The sequence below is a fragment of the Cricetulus griseus genome, chromosome 10 (assembly GCF_003668045.3).
Source record: "Cricetulus griseus strain 17A/GY chromosome 10, alternate assembly CriGri-PICRH-1.0, whole genome shotgun sequence".
NCBI classification, from domain to species: Eukaryota; Metazoa; Chordata; class Mammalia; order Rodentia; family Cricetidae; genus Cricetulus; species Cricetulus griseus.
The window spans coordinates 19,379,818-19,398,772 of NC_048603.1; positions in this window are offsets into that span (position 1 = coordinate 19,379,818).

Below are 18,955 nucleotides of genomic sequence, written 5' to 3' on the forward strand. Positions count from 1 at the left end.
CACATCCTTTCATCCTTAACACTCTCACCAATAAAAGTACAGCAGCAGCAGCCCATGAGGCATAGGTGGAATAATGTGGGTCGATGCCAAGGGTTCAGCAAGGCACAGGTAGCATCCATAGCAACAGTAATGCTAATACAGTAATGCTTCTGGCTTCATCTAAGAAATACAAAATCTTCTGGAAGTGCTAGTAAATGGGACAATTTAAACTGACCTGTGCCGCATTAAGCAGCAACACACAATCCCACCTGGCAGGAGGCTCCTTATAATCGTTATTAATCACAGTTGTAAATATTCATAAGCTCTGTCAAGACTATCTCAGTGCTTGATGGAGGAGTGCTGCTTGGGGTACCTGGGAATCAATGCGATACATGTGATACAACCGTTCTCTAACTAAAAGAGAATGGCGAAGCATGTAAGATAAGTTATTCTGAGCCTTTATTTTTGTGACCCAGTACAGTTTTAGTTCTGAATGAAAAGCAGATTATGAAGTCAAACTTTGCCATAGCAACACAGTATGCTTTAGTGACAAAAGTTTCTTAGTTCTAAAAGAAACTGAAGTGGCTGCTGCTCTTTCAGATCATCCAGTGAGATTTGTGGCTCCCTGAGATCCAGCTTGGAGTGTCTGATGCCATCAGGTGGAATTGAGGTGATGGTTCAAGTTCAGGGGATTTTTAGCCTAAGCAGGCTGCTGGGGAAATGAGACACAAATGTAGAGGATGTACTGTAAGACTTAAATAACACATCCTTCATGTTCTGATGGGAGCTATTGGTGCTATTGAAGCCTTTCTATGTGATCAGTGCGCGCACGTAGCTTTCACATGCAGCACTGGGTTTGAACTTCAAAAGTCAAAAATCTGGACATCAGAGAGGGAGTCAACAGACTAATGTCAAATCTTATCTCTGTCCAACAACTCAGGAAGAGGCAAGTCCTATTATTCAATAGATGGTTTGATAACTTAATTTACAATATAAAAGAAGATGACAGTCAGACTGGATCACACTGGGGAGATAGCTCATGAAATACAATTCTATGCATCAATCAGCCCAGAGAGTCTTCATTTTAATAGATACTGTTGAAAGTTACATGACCTAAAAATTTAGGAGTAGGGTTTTTGGAGGGAGGTGTGCAGTCTTCACATAGATAGTAGAGGGCACCCAGGATATCTCTTAAGCTTAAAATGTAATAGTGCAGCCATAATTCTTGATCATAATTCTCAATATAGGAAGATACCAGCTGTCTGAGTCAATCATTTTTAAAAATGGGTTTTAGAGGAGAGCCGTTCATAAATACAAATGGCCCAGGTCCAGTATGGCCTCAGTGCAGAAGATAGGAGGAAACAGCATTGCTGTCAACAATAGTTCGGGTGTCAAGGAAGATTAAAAAAATAAGGCCACAAAAAGAAAAAAATTGACCTGTTTGTTGCTTGTTTGTTTGCTTGTTTTGGTTTTGTGAGCAGAGGGGAGAGATTCCTTAGTTAATCAGAGTACCCTATAAAATAAGCACAAAACATTTCCTTCCCTGCTGTTCCTTCCCTTTAAGTCCCTGCCTCTTGTTTACCAGGAAGTAAACTCCATCTTTTCCTCCCTGGGATGGCCTCATTTTTACCTTCTACCATCATCCCCTTTACTGAAATCCCAGTACCTTTGGGTTTCTGGGGCTACACAATTGTCCTCATTTTATTGGCCTTCCCCTTAGTACATCACACCACGCTCTACTGTGATAGAGCCTTTTATCCACATATTACTACATTGCAATGTATAGATTTTTATGGTCAGGAGACAAGTCATAACATCATAGACCGAAGGATCCCTTTTTGGAAAAAAACGGGATCCCCCAAATTCAGTGCTTCCTGAAGAGTAGAGTACAGTAGTTGTTAGAGGTCTATTGAAGATGCCATTTAAGATGTATTCCACCCATATAATTTCAACTAATGAGTAACCATTTCAACATGAAAGTATTTGCTACAGAAATTTTGATGAACTCTTGACACTCTGGGCACATGCTTATGGTATAGTTGAGACTAAGTTTAAAGCATCAATATAGGCGGCTAATTTAATTTAGATGTCTCTTTTCCCCCATTTTCTTACTCCTCAAGAATGTGCTAACACACTGGAAGTTAACTCCGCCTCAAAAATTATCCAAGGTACGCAACAGATTTGTTTGTAAGCAATATAGATCACTCTATTCTTCAGTGTGATAAGTAACAGGGCTGATTGGACAGACATCATGATATGCTCCTGTTCGTCTTAAAGTGGAATTCTTTTTGGTGTAGGCAGTCCTTTATTTTCAGGAAGAAAAAAGGAGCTAAATTGCTCAAGTATATAGCAAACAAGAGCTTCTCTGCCCTGCAGCAAGTGTTGAGACAGACGCCTCAGCAAAGCAAACGGTCTCTGTGATATATCCCTGGTGTATATTGAGGGCTCCATCAACACTAACAGAAAAAGAAAGAGGAAGGGGGGACATACAATAGAAACTGGAGAGTACTCTTGTGCATCCTGTACCTTTATTTTTTTTAAAAAAATCTATTTTTATTATTTTTAAAATGTGTGTAAATGTTTAGGTTTGTAGGTTTATGCATGTAAATTCATGTGCCCATTGAAGCCAGAAAGATGTCATCCCATCCCAAAGATGTAGAGTAACTAATGGTTATGAGCCAACCAACATGGGTACAGGGAACCACTAATGGGTACTCTACCGTAGTAGTAATAGTACATTGTTTTAACAACTCAGCCATCACTGCAGCCCCAATGCCCAGGACCTTATATTTTACTAAAATTTTCCTAATCCTCACTATATATTTTGAACTTGGGGGTGGGGGAAGCCAGAAAACCTGAGACACAAACATGGTTTACCTTTTTCTAAGCCTATTGAACATCCCAGCAAATGATCAAAATATATGGTAATATTTAAAAAAATGTTAATGTACTTGCAGTTATAAGCTATGCAATCTTGAATCAATTAAAATGTTGCTTTGGAGCTCAGCGTTTATATATCCCATGGGACTCATGTTATTTATCTTATGTATAGTTTGAGAAATAAGTTAGTTGGCATTTGTGACACACTAAGCATGGAGAAAAGCAGATAGAAAGTGTTCAACTTACAGCACTGTTTTCTTCTGTGGCTTTGGGTCTGTTTATGATGTTATTTTTAGGATTGTTGTTCTTATTGCAGCTGGCCAACTTAAATCCTTTTAGGACAGGTGCCAGGCATGAACCAAAAATGAATGATGCTCCAACATAAAACCTGGCAGGAGGAAGAATGACTAAGACATGCTTATGGCACCTGTTCTTGTGGATAGAAGACAGGGCTAAGCAGACTTCCGACAGCAATAAATCACTGCTTAAATGTATCCGACAGGGTGGGAACCATAATTGCTTCCTTTGTTGCTCACAATTGTTCATTACAGCTTGGAAAGGCCCCCAGATCATAGGAGAAACATCTGATGTAAAATATTATTAGCCTCTGCGCAGTTTTCATTTAAGTAAAGACTGATACTTAAGGCCTAGGAAGTTACAAATTCTTCTCCCACCTTATTTCTTCTCTTTAGTTTACACTTTTGTCTTTGGTATCGAGAAAATCCTAGGCAATAAAGTGTTTAGAGTCACAGCACCCTAAACAAGTGAATACAAGACCTCTAACCTTTTAATCCTATACAGTGATGGGACAGCTGCACCATGCTCCATCTTCTAAAAACTCATTAGATTCACTGAAGTGATTGGAGCATTTTGATTCACTCTCACTATAAAGTGATATATGGTGGTCCTGTTTCTCTGGTGTTATTATTTGATTCTGAACCATTCCCCAACAGGCTTTTGTTTTGAAAGTTTTTTCCCTAGATGTTGAAGTTGTCTTGAGAAACTCTGGACCTAGGAGAATACAAATCAGTAAGGTAGACCTTTGAATGCTATGCTGAAACTAGTTCCTTCCTCACTTTCTGCTCCCTGCTCCATCAAGATGTGCAGTGTATACTCCACATTCCAGATACCACGAACTGATCAGACCCACCATGCCTTCCCTACCAAGATGGCTGCATGAGCTAAAATTAATCTTCCTGCCTGAACCCACCAGATCTCAGAAGTACATTTTACCATCTACTGTCTGGAGAGTAGTTCCCAGCTGCCAGAACTTTGAGAACTAAATACTTCATGATTCCTCGTAGCAACAGAGAGTACACATGGTGGTTGTCAGAAGCTAGGACAGGGAAACTCAGGAAGCTTCTGTGTTTAAGCTTCCCAGAGTGAATACTTGCTATGGGTCTGCTATAGGACACAGTAGCTATACGCAGCAGCGGGGCATTATGATGTTACATGCTTAAAATACGTAAAAAGTGTAGCTCCTATTTAAATATTCATATCATGTATACATGTGTATACACATGTATACATATACATTTACATACACCTATATTCTTCATTTTTGTGTTTGTGCATTTGCATATATACAAACTCATCAAAATGTACACACATGGAGACTTTCCATGAATTATGTCTCAGTGAAAATGCAAAAGCCCAACATCATTGTAGATAAAAGTGTGCTTAATTATACACAAAGATTTATAAAGATGTCATAGGACATGGAATATTGGGATTGTGTGAAGCAACCAGGTGTCTTTCTAAGGTCTTGAAGTATTTTAACTTATTTATATATTAGGTTCTTTCTTTTGTTCATACATAACTAGTGATAAAATAAAAGATTTTACTCAGATAAAAGTCAGTGTGATCATTTTCAACTCAATGGTTATAAATTGACAGATGCCACACCAATGAAAGTGACAATATGATGTTTTGCAAAAACTTAAATATGTCAGTCACTGAGTGCTTGGAAAGTTCTATGCAAGTATGTTTATAAAACATGTCTTTAATTCCCATGCAGAGTTAACTTTTCTGACCTTCCAGAGGCTCTGATGTAGAAACATGAGTTTGGTTTGTCCAGCCAGTTGTATCTAATTGAAAATGTTAGAATCCATCTCTGTGATACTCAGCTCTAAATTACTTTAGTAAAGACACCACTGATAACAAGCTTTCAAGATAGCGATCTTCTGTTTCTTGGTTAGGTTTATCTCCAGCAAAACTACTGACTGTTTTGTATCCTGACACATTGATGAAAGTGTTTGCCATCATCAGGAGGTTTTTGGTGAAGTCAGTGAGGTCTCTTATGTATAAAATCATATCATCTGGAAATAGGAATATTTTGTCTTTCATTTTCATATTTGTATGCCCCTTTCTACTGTATTACTTATACAGCTAAGACTTCAAGCACAAAATTGTATAAGAATGGGATGGGTAATCATCTTTGTCTTGTGTTGATCTTAGTGGGAAAGCTTTGAGATTTTTTTCCATTGAGCACAGTGTCTGCTATAGGTTATCAGACTACTGTGAGAATCAACCATTCAAGTTCTTCATAAGCAATGCAATAATATGTGGATACCAAGGTGTTATTTAAACCACTTGTAATGACATTCCATGGTCATTAGAAGGCCCCAGAAGAAAGGGTTTGTGTTGTTCAAAGCACCATTGCCAGGAAATAAATGAATAAATGAACTAATCAATCTTCTGGTGAACAGAGATCCCATCCCATATGCAGTAGACTACAGACAGGTTTTGTTTTTAAGAATGAAACTATGGAGTCATCCTTAGAAAATCTGTAATGCATCAAATGAGTTCTGGCTTCTGTTTTTGTTGTTGTTGTTTGTTTTTTGGTTGTTTGTTTTGTTTTTGTTTTTCTGTCTATAAAGAGAATCATTACCAGAAAACCTGGAAGTCTCTGTGACCTGAAAGATAATGATAATGGGAGAACTCCAACCCAAGACTGCCAGGTTCTTCAGCTATGAAAAGCAGCCAGGAAGAACTCAGTCCTCTGAGTTCCCTCCTGAAGGCTAATTAATTCAATGAGAGACCATGATGGATGCATTTTAGTTCCATGAGCGCTTGTCCAGCTGATTTATATCATACAGCAAAAATGGCCATTTGCTCCTCCTGGTCTCTCTTAATTGCTATTGAAGAGATGGCATGTAACTGAGGAAATATAGATGGTCATTCATCAGTTCATGCAGCTCATGTTCAGAAGGGTTGTTTTTTAATGAAAGTAACATTTCTTGACATCAGTGAGGAGAAACTTTTATGTTTCTACTTTATCCATACCTTTTAAAGTCTGTCAGAGCATATGCTCAGGCATATCACTAAAGAGAGAGAGCCACCTCCGTACCCAGGCCATCTGGTCCAACCATCAAGTTTCCTTCTGGTCTTTATTCATTTAAGGAAAGATGCTTCTCTATTGTGGAAACTTTTGGGTATTGTGGGACATTTTTAAATATTTTTGTCCACTTAGCAAAATAGCAGTAGGCTTGTAGGCTTACTCCTGGGACCTTGGAGTTCCAACATGATGTGTTCTTGCCCGTATTTATGGGGTGGGTTTTGAGTTCACTAAGAAAGCAATTGGTTTTCCCCATTACACCCATGGCACTATTGCACTCATGTGTATATCTTGTCATGCCAGTCATTAGAGTTCATAAGATTTACAGCCGGGTAAGACTGTTGATGATTTTTCTATCCTGGCAGCCTATATAGCAACTTCTGGCACTATGAAAGCAAAACAAACAAAAAACACCAAAAAACAAAAACAAACAAAACAAAACAGGCCTGGTAAGCTTCCTGGTAAGCACCAAACTGATTCCACGTTCAATAACCAAAAGATATGATGTCTGCAGCAATCGGGTATTACTGTTAAGTTCCTGAGGACTACAAATAGCAATGACAATCGCCTATATTATTTTTGTAGTGTCTATGACATGTTGACCAACAACTCAAATGGAGGTATCCCATACCTGACATTTGAGCCTTTTATTTAGAATCCCATGGTTTCTGGGAGGAACAATATCTCCTATGTAGGGTAACTCAAATTAAAGCATATATTATATATCTATAGATGGAGAGATGAGAGATAATACAAAGCTAGATAGGTAGATACATAGATATATACATACACAGATAGCAGACAAACAGATATGATAGATAGATATAGATAGATGATAGTCCACTTAATATATACATGTATGTATAACAACATAGTATCACTACCCTCTAAATTTGTATCACTGTACTCATAGATTAGTGCATCAGACAACATCGAAGTCATTTTTATGCGATGAACAATGATTAATATAGAAATTCAAGACACGTCAAAGTGCAACTTGCTTTATCCACCCTTTTTCTCAGCCTTCCCCACCTCAATAAGGAGTGGATGTACTCTCATGTAAGCCATACAGCAGCTGATGTGAAGGGCTGACATGAGTGTTCATTCATATGCTTGCTCTCGTTCTTCCTGTGTACTGACATCTCTGGAAGAATAAGCTGAGCTCTGGTGCAGCAAAGGCTGCCTCATGGAACTGCCCTCTTGGGTCTGAGATGTCAAGATGTGTTGGGTAAATCTCTTGTCATTCACTTTGAGTGTATATCTGTCTGTGTGCATGTATGTGTATTCATGTATGTGTACATATGTGCACATCTGTGTACATCCTTGTGTACTTCTATGTGCATATGTGTATGTGTTTGTTTCTGTGTGTATGGACGTGTACATTTGTGCATGTATGTTTATTGTATGTCTGTGTGCATATGTGCATGCATCCATGTGTGTGTAGATGCATATCCAAATATATATATATATATATATATATATATATATATATATATAGTGTGTGTGTGTGTGTGTGTGTGTGTGTGTGTGTGTGTGTGTGTTCAGGCATGCACATGTGTGTATGTTTATGGATACCACCTCTATTTTGTCTCCAAATATTTTGATTAAGTTAATGACATAAGATTAGCAAACAGTATCTGGGAACACTTGAATCAAAGACAATTTGTAAATACAGGGGGAACACTGTCACTGTTGTTTGGAACTTGAATTTAACATTGACTAACTCCAAGTTACCTGGAAAAGTATGTAGGGAATAAACCATTTTCTTTGCAGTCTTTTAAAATTTATCCTTTAACCATTTTATATGGTATAACATGTATATAACACGATTGTCACTCTTGTCTGTCCACACTACCTCCTCTACTCTGACAAACCCCCTCCAACCGTAATAGGACCAAGTTCACAACACACTCTGAAGTCTTTTTTGTTTTGCCTTTTGTTTTGTGATCCATTGGTTTAAGCAGGGCATCCTGTGGGCCTTGATGAGAAGCATTGAAGCATGAAGTCCCCAGTAGCTACAATGCTAAAGACAATGACTTTCTCTCCCAGCATCTTTGAACTGCCATTAGCTTCCCTAGGTGGGGCCTCATGAACCCCCTCCCCCATCAATGACTGAATGTTTACTGGCTGTGTCTCATTCAGGCCCCAAGCAGGCAACCAGAGTTACTATGAATTCATGAGTGTCATTATCGTGTTGTGCTCCTAAGTCAGCTTTTGATAGCCTCCCTCCCCATCTATGGCCAAATGTTTATGGGCTCTGTCTTATGCTGGCCCTGCTGTGTTTTATTATAATCACATGCTTCTGATTGAATTAAAATATAGACACTCCATAACTTTCATTATGAACATATTTTTGTCGCTACTTTTTCTCCTCATGTCATATTTGGCGAACGCAAAAGTAACACTGTGAGGACAATTCTTCAAGTGAGGAATGATGTCATTGCAAAATGAAAAAGGACCAAAAGCTGCTTCTTAAGCTAAACCCAAATCCTAAATGCTTTGAGTGCCATGGCTTTAAGAAGCAGAGTGGCTGGTGTGGAGAGACCAGTCCTACCCCAGTAGGGGTACAGTAGGGAAACAGTAGGCAGCAGTTTTTCTGCTTATCATGATTAGAATGCTCTGCTGTTCAAACCACTGTAGAGTCTTCCCCGGCATTCGGACTCCTTCTGTCAGGGTCAGAGATGGGACATGGCATCCCTAAAACATCCCAGGGAATGCTGTTGATGATGGGAATACATGTGGAGAAACACTGCTTTGTTTATTCTTAATCTTCATAAGCCACTGAACATATTAATGCAATCTCAAAGCCATATATAAACTTAAAAATAAAACATCTTACAATGTAAGTACACCCCACTAAGGTAACCTAGGGTGACACAGCACGAGTTTAAAGAAGATATAAAACCTTCCTGGCAACCCTCCCTTTCTCTCACTAGATGAAGGGGACAGGTTGCATTATTCCTTTAAAAAGAAAATTTGTCACTTTGTTTTGTTCACCTCTGATCACACTGTATTCCAGCAGTAAAGGGAATTTGTATCTGAGAGAATATTTAGTAGGAACATAGCATTGCAGAGAAGAACACCATCCAATCCAGGTATCATTAGCACATTTTAAAAATTAGTCAAAGTATATTTACCTAGGTGGTTATTTCTGTCAAATTTTGTCACATATAATTATCACTTCCACTTTTTAATGTTTGCATTTTTCAAAGATAGTTTTACTTGAGATTAAACTAACAATATTTTCAATTATAAAACTCTCAAATATTATGTACATAGAGCTAATATATTAAAGAACCAAGAATAATAAAATAACATCTTTTGCTTTAATAGGAAAAAATAATATGTGGCTCAGTGGTGATAGTGTTCAGATGGCCCTTGGTAATTAAGCATCAATATACAGTAGGAATATACAAATGGAATTTATTGCAAAGAAGGCAACCTGTGTTTATCTGCAGTAACTGCTGTCAGATTTCTGTGACAGAATATTGTGTTTATAAACTAATTTAGAAATTTACCTTGGAAATATCTGTATTTTGGAAATATCTATAATTATAAAGTTTCATATACTTGCAACATTCAACCCAACAATTCTGAATTATCAAATTTGTTGATTAAAAGCATATCCTGAGATTGAAAATGCAAAAACAGTGCCTGTGGCATTGTCTGTGAGAACAGAAACTATATCTAATTGAAATGCCTCTCAATAAAACTTTAACCATAGAATCAACTAGCTGAGTTTCCTAGAGGCTCACAATGATTGAAGCAGTAATCAAAGAGTCTTCATGGGTCTGTACTAGGTCCTCTGCATATATGTTATGGTTGATCAGTTTGGGGTTTTTGTGAAATTCCTGACAATTGAATGGGGGGTTGTTTCTGACTCTTTTGCCTGTTCTTTGAACCCTTTTCCTCCTACTGGATTGCCTCATCCAGCCTTGATATGAAGGGTTTGTCTACAAACACATGTAATCATATCTGTGTATGTACTTATAACTACATTACACATCAATGTCCCTTATTCATCTACACTTCTTATACACATCCTTAAAAATAAGTAAATAACTACTAATAGTATTGATACCAATAAAAACAAGATTTGGGGGTAATCAATGATCAAAATGAGTATTCTATTGGTTATTTTGCTTTATTTGAAGCATTAAGCAACCATGAGTCTTAGTTTTTCACTGTACAAATACAGGCAAATACATATTTTCAAATAACTCTCAGATAATCACATTTAAGACTTGACATGTTTTAAAATACAGTCTGTGAAACTTTCTTTGGTTTCTATATCTGTTTTCCAGCTCAAGCCTATGGTAATTTTGCCCCCAAAATTGTCTCAGGCTTACTTTATTCATTTTTCTTTGTAGATATTCTATCAGATCACAAGATCTTTAGGTCCAATATGTCAACAAGGAAGTCAATGTACCATGGAGCAGTGGAGAATAGGTATTACTACTATCTCAAATTCACATTACATGTTAGAACTTGGGGCAAGCTGAGTCCTGAACCTGTGTTATTTCAAATGCCATGTGTTTGCCGTTGCTGTGTCTTTAGATGGGTTTTGAAATACACACCTCATCAAGACCCTAGAAATAGAAGATTAGGGAAACTCAAAGGAACATATTCCTTGCATTTTGTATGATTCAAATCAAATGAATGTCCATTGCTCTATTATTTCACAGCTCTACAATGGTTCTTCCACTACTAGCCATCCCAAAATTGGCTCTTTCTTCCCCTTCTCAATTTTTAGGAAAGACTAATCAAGGCCCAAACGCTGAAGCTGCTTCTTCAGTACCACACACAATTCAATGATATAGTGATACTGAAATCCAAATCAGTTTAATTTCATAAATCTGATTGGTGTTTGTTTTATATTAGCCAAAAATGGAAACTGAAGCTCAATGAAATAGAGGACAATGAATACAGATTTTTATTTTGCTTGTGAACATTATCTGAGTTAATAACTCTCCCCTCTCAGGTCTTTTGAAGAATGTCTGAACAGTTCTATGGAGTCTATTGCAGTTGAATACATTAACATGTTTAATTAGCAATAAGCACCACTCTATCAGTAGGCAATATCTGATACTGAGATATTGTGCTATCTCTGGGCCACAGAATTTCAGTACCTATGAGGGTTTAGCCCAGTTTGTGATGCTTCAATATGCAAAAAAAATACTTGATATAAGTCTTTCTGGATAAGCCACATTTGACTGCAGGGCAGCTCATGTCTCACCTAAGCCTTCCCTTCTGCATCAGGCCTTTCTTACCTACTCTACTATCTACAGACTGAAGTTCATGTGCCTCTAACTGAATGAAGAAAGCTTACTTTATGTGTGTTTGTCCCCTGCCTGTTTTTCCTCCTATCCCCTTAAACTTTTGACCAGACAGTTAGGGAAGGGGCACTGATGTTTATACTGGTTTTTCGCCTTAGCTGGCCTACGGCTCTTTCCCATGACAACCCCTACAGCATGAGACAGAAGCTTTGCTATCAAGAAATATCTGATAAAAGTATCCACTGTTGTCTAGGTCAGAATAAGGACCCTGATATGATCTTAATGATCCAGTTTGGATGAAGCTGAGAGATAAGATCCAGTTACACAGGACTGGATTCAGGCAAAGCTGGACCAATAGGACTAAGAGCTATGTGCTCAAGAATATGTGAACCCAAGAGCTGTCTTCCCATTGACCAAAACAATATCTACCCATTCACAGTGGTGGTTGTCAAGAACCACAGAGTAGCACAGACATAAAGATGTAAATAATCTATGGGCCATCAACATTTATTCTACTGGTATTGAGAAAACATTTAGGAGTCCAAGGAGAGAACCAAGCCACTGAGTCATAAAGGGGGTATTCAAGACGCTAGGGTTCCTTATGACATCACTTAGGTACTTAAAGCTACTTCATAAGAAATTGCATAACCATGGCAAATTCCTAGTCCACAAAATTTTTTACAAGGTTCCTAATTGTGTCAGATTTCTGAAGAATATGAGATATCATCAGGATACCAACACTGCCAAATATGGAAACACCAAAGGCTTTGAGGTAACTACTGAGAACACCCATGTTAAAGGACAGAGGAGTAACACAGTTGTAACTATTAAAGAACTTAATTTACCTACTCTCACTTGTCAAAATGGATTACTGAGTGATGACTATACTTCAGCAGCCTGCATTCATAGTCCCATAGAACTCTATTTCTTTCTACAAAACGTATTTCCTCAGTATAAACCACTATTCATTCCCAGTGCTACTGATAACGCCTCCATTTCCTGAGTCATTTTCACATTGGGGGATTTATCAATGACATTACTCTTTCTGTAACAAAACACTCCACAGAAACAATTTAAAGAAGACAAGGTTCATGCTGGCTCCCAGTTTAGAGGAGTAGGCCATCATGGTAGGAGGGTCTGTGTGTAACAGTGGGAGCTGATGGCACAGCTTGCTCTCATGGTGGCATGATTAGGAAATAGAACTTGGGATGGTCGTGGAGATGGTTTATAATCCTTCCATCAGCAAGCTCAGCTCTATATCACAAGGATTCTGAAAGCATCCCAAACAGTATCACCAACTGTAGACCAGACATCCAAGCACATGAGCATGTGGGGAAAACCTCACATTCCAAACATAACAGAAAACAAAATACGTTACAGTGTATTACAAATGCATCGCCCCATTGAACTCTTTTATTGTAGATATGGTGTTTGTCTAGGAATACTTATGTACAAAGTAGAAAAGTATCCAATTATTTGATAATCTTTATATGACAGGAAATTTTAAATAAAAAACAAGGAAATCTTATTCTTCATTGACTGAATCTTTAACAAACTAATTTATGGAATGGTAACAATGCACACATTAATTAAAATATGTATGTTTCATAGAAACGTCAATAATTCTTTGTAATTGGTTTACTTTAGTAGACTGGGTTACAGGAAAATACAATTTAATTATGTGTCATAATACATACACAAAACTCAAATCTACAGGAAACCAAGATCTGTGGAACATAGAACTTTCAGAAATCCACTGGGATAGATTGATTATTTGTGGCCATATGATCCCTGAGAGATGTGATAATGGCATTGACTCAGGATTTTCTTTAAAGTTGACTGGCTCGCAGAGTTTTATCTTTTCTTTTATGTTTTTTCTTCCCTTATATATTATATTCTGACCACAGAATCCTCCCCTCCTCTTCTCTGAGTCCCTCCTCCTCTAGATCCACTCCTCCTCCTTTGCCTTCAGAAAAGGGCAGGCAATCAAGATGTCAAGATTTGGTTCATACCCTTATATTTAGGCTGGATGAGGAAACCCAGTAGGAAGAAAAGGGTCCCAAAAGCAGACAAACGATTCAGAGTCCCTGCTCCCACTGTTAGTAGTCCCACAGGAACACCAAACTACACAAATATAACATATGCAGAGGACCTATGACAGACACATACAGGCTCCCTGGTTGTCACTTCCACCTCTGTGAGCCATGTGTACCCAGGTTAGTTAATTTAGTGAGTTTTCTTGTGGTGTCCTTGACCCTTCTGGCTCCTACAATCTTTCTTTGCCCTCTTCTACAGAATTCCCCAAGCTCCACCTACTGTTTGGCTGCAGGTCTCTGCAACTGTTTACATCAGTTGCTGGTTGAAGCTTCTCTGATGTCAACTGGGCTGGGCACAAATCGACGAATACAGCAGAATGTCATTGACTTTTTCTTTTTTCTGGTCATGTTCAGTTATATCCTAGGTCTCTCGGCTATCCAGCCTCTGGTTCCTGGAACTCCAAGAAGTTTCTCCCTCTAGTGCATAGATCTCAAGTTGGGCCAGTCATTGCTTGGCCACTCCCACAAATTCTGCACCACCTTTACTCCAGCACATCTTGTAGGCAGAACAAATTTTAGGTCAAAGATTTTTGTAGCTGCATTGATGTCCCAGTCCCTCCACTGGAAGCCTTTCCTGGTCACAGACGATGGCTGGTTCAGGCTCCATTACTAGAAGTCTTCAATTCCATTGCATTAGGTTTCTACTTCACTCCAAAATACCCCCTAGTTCTATTCATGACTCCCAGTACCCTCTCCCTCCACCCCTACCTGATCTCTCCTGATCCCATCCACAATTGCCCACATTCTACCTCTGGAATCTATTCTATTTTCTCTTTCCAAGGAGATCCATGCATCCCCTACTTGAGTCTTCCTTATTTCTTAGCCTCTCTGGTTCTGTGGATTGTAGCATGATTATTCTTTACAGCTAATGCCCACTTATAAATGAGTACATACCATGTTTGTCTTTCTAGGTATGGTCTACCTCACTCATGATGATTTTTTCTAGTTCCCTTCATTTGTCTGAAAATTTCATGATGTCATTGTTTTTAACAACTGAGTAATGTTCCATTGTGTGAATGTACCACATTTTCTTGATCCATTCTTCAGTTAAGGGGCATCTAGGTTGTTTCCAGGTTCTGGCTATTATGAACAAAGCTGCTATGAACATAGTTGAGCAAGTGTCTTTGTGGTATGATTGAACGACCTTTGGGTATAAGCCCAAGAGAGGTATATCTGGGTCTTGAGGTAGATAGATTCACAATTTTCTGAGAACCACCATATTGATTTCAAAAGTGACTGTACAAGTTTGCACTCCTACTGGCTATGGAGAAGTGTACCCCTTTTCTCCACAACCTCAACAGCATGAACTGTGAATTGTGTTTTTGATCTTAGTCATTCTGACAGTTGTAAGATGGAATCTCAGAGTTGTTTTGATTTGTATTTTCTTGATGACTAAGGATGTGGAACATTTCTTTACCTGTTTCTCGGCCATTTGGGATTCTTCTGTTGAGAATTCTCTGTTTAGATCTGTACCCCATTTTTAATTGTATTATTTGGTTAGTTGATGTCTAGTTTCTTGAATTCTTTATATATTTTGGATATTAGCCCTCTATCAGATGTGAAGTTAGTGAAAATCTTTCCCCATTCTCTAAGCTACTGGTTTGTCCTTTTGACAGTGTCCTTTGCTTTACTTTTCAGCTTCATGAGGTCCCAATTATTAATTGCTGATCTTAGTGTGTGCTCTATTGGTGTTCAGGAAGTTATCTCCTAATTATGCCCCATTTTCTAGTCTACCAAGTTCAAAGTATCTGATTTTATCTTGAGGTCACTGATCCACTGGGACTTGAGTTTCATGGAGGGTGATAGATGTGGGTCTATTTGCATTCTTCTTCATGCTGATATCCAGTTAGACCAGAACCATTTGTTGAAGATGCTTTCTTTTTCCACTGTATATTTCTGGCTTCTTTATCAAAAATCAGGTGCCCACAGGTGTGTGGGTTTACACCTGGGTCTTTGTTCCATTCCATTTATCCAGCTATCTGTTTTTATGCCAATACTGTGTGTGTGTGTGTGTGTGTGTGTGTGTGTGTGTGTGTATGTGTTTTAGTCATGGATGGTCTGTATTTGCCCTACATTGCAGGGCCATATGTCACTGACTCATGTCTTTGGGGCTGTGATCTGAAAAGCCAAATGGCCCTGGGTCTATTCCTGAGTAGGGGAGTGTGGATGAGGGAAGGCTAGCTATCTGGGTGTTAAAGAAAAGAGAGAGACAAAAGTTAATACTGAAAGCCATGACATTTATCCCTCCATCAATCTTAAGTAACCATCCAAAGGTGGGGGCAATGGCATAAGACATCTATTATCATGTATAAAGGGCAGATAGCAATTACTTCCTTAATCCTAAAGACCCTCCTTAGCTTCACATACTAAGGCCATCAGGCCCACCATCCCAGCATGTCTCACTTAGTCTTTAGGGTAGGTGTAGAACTTGCCCTAACCCAAGTCTATTGTTATTTAGATAGAAGTCATTCTCCACCAAGGCCAGGACATCTTGCAGCTATTAGCTGACATCTTAAAGACAACAGAAATCTAGGCTCTCCTGAACTCATAGCAGAGTGGAATAAATTTCCAAATATGCAGGCCCCAACATTTTTTATTACTATTGCTCTGTAGTACATCTTGGAATTGGGGATTCTGATACCTCTGGAAGTTCTTTTACTTACAGGATTGTTGCACTATCCAGGGTTTTTTTTTTTTTTCCATATGAACATGAGTAATGTTCTTTCAGGGTCTGTAAATAATTGTGTTGGAATCTTTATGGGGATTGCATTGAGTCTGTAGGCTGCTTTTGGTAAGATGGACATTTTTGCTATGTTAATCCTACTGATCCATGATCTTGGGAAATCTAGGCCCTGCTCTTGGACCATCAACACTCACCCAACCATAGGCTTTTTTAAAAGTTAATTTGTTATGTGAAGCCTGCTTCTTGGTTTTAAAATGTTCTCACTGAGGATGGGTTAACGTACTCCCTGTGTCTCTTGTCCCTGTTGTGATTACACCACTTACAAATGCTCTGTAAGAGGTTTTTGGTTTGTTAACTTCTTGGTTTCTGCTTTACCACAGCACCACCCACATGGTCCTGAAGATTTTTGAAACTGAATGGACGTTTGTTTCCTTCCAATCCATGACACCAGATTAGCACATGATGCCTCACCAAATATTATTAGAAAGGAAATCAAAGGATGTGTCCTTGACATGACAAGCATACATGTGAGTGTGTGTGTGTGTGTGTGTGTGTGTGTGTGTGTGTGTTCTCCATAAACTAAGAATGAGATTGTCAAATCTGTCAATAGAAATAACTAAAAGTGAGACATGAAAAGACACATAATCCAGGCACAAGCCTGAGATGTTCCTTTTTCTAAACAGATTGTTATTTAAAATAACTAATGGAATGACAGCTTAGTCCTTCTGAGAAGTGATTCAACAAAGAAGCCTCTGTAGCACCTGCTGAGCCCACCTGCTGAGCTACCCCAGCACTACTCAATTATGGGCCACTGAACAATAGAGCAGAGATATTAAAGGAAGGCAGGGTAGGAGGCTGTGATAAGTGATCTAATAAATTCAGGAACACTCTGAGAAGTCCTGCAGTATCAAAAGGTAACATTATTTAAATTAGAATTCCATTTCATCTCTAAGTACACAGAGTCTGCGGTGTATAGGAATCTATTACCACCTCCCCTATATGACTGCACACACAGAAAAGCATTGCTTTGAATGCTGGCTATCTGTCATCACTTTCTAGGACTGTTCTTTCTTCTCCATGGAAAGCTGTGCTTTATCTTATCCAAGTATCCAAAAAGTGAAAACTACATCTAAGTCTTGACTTTCCCTAGAGGCCTGTATTGCTGGCCTTGAAAGACCCTTGACCTCTTTCTTTGTCAGAAGTGGATGTCAGTGGTGTCTCTATAAACATGTCTAGGATCATGTCCACTTCCAAAGGCTGCAACATTGCTTTCTTTGCTTGCTTGTTTGTATTATGTTTTTGAAGAAAAAGAAGTGGATGAGGCATATTAACTAGTTTATTATAGGCATATTAAGCAGTTTATTATAAGGCCTGGTGGAGTAGGGAGACTAAGAGAGAAGAGGAACAGGGGTAATGGCTGACCGTCATGGCCGGTCACCATAGAAAGGCAGAGAGAGCATGTAGGTGGGAAAAGAGAAAGCAAAGCAGAAGCAGAGAGTAGCAAGTAAAAAAGCAAGCAGCAGGGAAGTTGGAACTTTTAAAGGGAAGACTGTGCATGTGAGGTTCCACACATGCCCAGAGTCCTCAGCAGGCCGTAATACGTGGCAGGTGATGTGCTGATGACGTAGCATGTTTTCCTGTGTGTGCCCTGACTGTTGTCAGGGAGCAGGGTCTGTCTCTTAAAGAGATATTGCCGATCAGTATTAAAGCCTGAATCTTTCAGTTTGTTTATTTTACTTTGTATTATACACCTCCCAAACACAGCTAATAAACTAAAACCAGCTCCTTTGTTCCTATTGACCACTTGGATAATGATGACTGCTTGGGGCTATAAACGCACCACCATTGCCTGAAAATCAAAGTAGCATTTTAATAAGTTAATCTGAGAACTTCTTATTGGTACTAGTTGTTAACTGGGAGAGGTGCAGACAAGTTGAGGGTAGAGACAGCCCTGCAGTATTGTGAATTTACCTTTCATATAGTCTAAATTTTTTTCCCTTAAGGCTCAAACTATAGCATTGGCCCTTTAAATATAGATCTTTAAATATGATTTCTTCCCTGTAAAAACACAGAACAAGATTAAACACACTAAGTAAGTTTATCAAACAGAATTAAATACATGTGGTATTAGCTCTGGATGATGTTATCTAATATTTATCTCATGCTGGACTGAACTCACCTCTCAAACACAAACTTTGATTAATAAAAGATAACCTCGTGATCTTGCTGAAAGGATAAAGTGGTACTGAGCGTGGTCAGCTCCAGGCACCACTTAGATCCCCACCATGTTAAGTCTATTCCTTTTATTCCCCAGTATTATCACCCCAAAATGCAGGTGGATTGCAAGTAATATTGAATTGAGAAACAGGTAATTATTAATAAACAAAACAAAATAGTCATTCTGGATTATACATGTCCTATGAACAAGCCCCTGTAAAGCACCAAGGAACCAGGAGAAAGACATCTGGAATAAATAAATAGGCACTGGCATTGACACTAAGGTCTTACGATGTAGGAGTCAACTTAAATTTCAATTAGCTCATTCTTAACCCTTTAAAATGCTATCACCACCTTGATTATCCTCTTCGTCATTATCATCCCTCATCTCTCTCTCTCTCTCTCTCTCTCTCACACACACACACACACACACACCACACACACACACACACACACACACACACACACACACACACACACACACACA